The following is a 1,673-nucleotide window of genomic DNA, read 5'->3' on the forward strand; positions in this document are numbered from 1 at the left end:
GCGTTTTTTTTTACCCTATTTTTCTGCTTTCCTTTTTTTTTTTTTTTTTTTTGCTTATTTCTTAGCATGTGTCATACGATACACTCAGAAGGCAGCAGGGTCAGCATCAAGAAAAAAGAACACCACCATTTTCTTTGGATAGGCAAAGTCACCACAATTTTCGTGGACTTGCACGTGAATCCGTGATCCCGAAGTAAAGCGTCTCTTGGTGTCTGGAATGTAAACACTATCACAGCTGTTAATGTGAGTGAAACAAACGGCAGAAAGAGATGCTGAAAGAGTCTCTTCCTTTTGCAGGTAGTGTTCCAAGTGCCTGACCTGGTGCTGTTTTCACTTACACCAGTGGAATACTGCAGCAAGCATGGGATCAGAACAGGGGCTACAAGATTATTCCTTTGTGAAACTCTGCAAGTTAGATCAGTCCTGACAAAAAGATGCTAGTCTGGCCTGAGGCTCCTCTGGAGACTTTTTTTACATTAAACACTATCCCCTAGCTTTGTTATACAGAGTTGTGTCCTTGCACATGGATTTCCCTCTCCATTTTCTGACCTCCCTCTAAGAGGTTTTGTAGTGTCCTCAGGAATTCAGCTAGAAAGCAGTTCCCCGCCTTCCGTCTTCAGTTTGATACTGGCTTGCAGATGAAGGGGCACTTTCTGACTTGAATGGCAGGAAAAGTAACAATTGCTCCACCAGAGCACTCCAGGTTTATGCCAGGGTAACTGCAATCACAGTGTGTTACCAGTCCTGTAGCTTAGGTAAATAGCCAGAGTAAAAAGTCCACAGCTAGAAAACAAGCAATGTAGCTGTCCTCTGACGCAACACATGAAGCTCGAGCACATCTGAATGACGATGCACACAAGAAGGACAGGGAGTCATGACTAACGTGAAAGAAACACAAACTATGCCTTTGTCCTGACACCTTAAAGTCAATGTAGAATGGGCTCAGTCCCAGCATATTCCAAAGACAATGCTTGGTCTCTGCTCTGATGCCTAGAAATACTTGCAACTTCACTGTCCTCCCCAGCAGTATCTGTAGCAGGCACCCTCACTGTAGCCAAATCCCACCTACATTTAAAAGATTGTCTCAGGACTCTCCGATCCAGTTTGTTGCAAGAGGAACTTAAACATGCCAGTTCTGGCCAAATACCAGTGAGAATGATGAACATGTGGTCCTGCAGTACAGGGTCTGCTGTACCTGCACATTACTCAGGGATGTGTTAATCCATGGACTATAATAAGGCACCTATTGATGGTGTTCAGGAAGAGCTTTCACAGCTTACATGGGACTTGGATCATATGGATACACTGATGTTGGAGCCAGCTTTTTTCACTTCCATGCAAAAGGTGATGTCTATACAAATGTAGAAAGCCTTGGAGCACCTCTCTGACATCAGGTACCCTGTGACTGAAAAACACATATTGCATATTTTAAAGTTTTCTCAAACTATGTATTTAGGACAGGACTCTAGCAAATCCTTGCAGTTAAAACTTACCCCCCCTTCTCACCCCCAAACTATTAATACCAACAGTCGAATGTTGAAGGACAAAAGAACAGTTTGGCTTCAGTGAGACTGGTGAAAATCTGGAGCAACTCAGGCAAGGCCAGTGTAACTGAGATCAGAATTTGGCCCAGGCTCAACAAACTAAGCCAAATTCATGACCACACTCACACT

The sequence above is a fragment of the Buceros rhinoceros genome, unplaced genomic scaffold, assembly GCF_000710305.1.
Source record: "Buceros rhinoceros silvestris isolate BGI_N320 unplaced genomic scaffold, ASM71030v1 scaffold14783, whole genome shotgun sequence".
NCBI classification, from domain to species: domain Eukaryota; kingdom Metazoa; phylum Chordata; class Aves; order Bucerotiformes; family Bucerotidae; genus Buceros; species Buceros rhinoceros.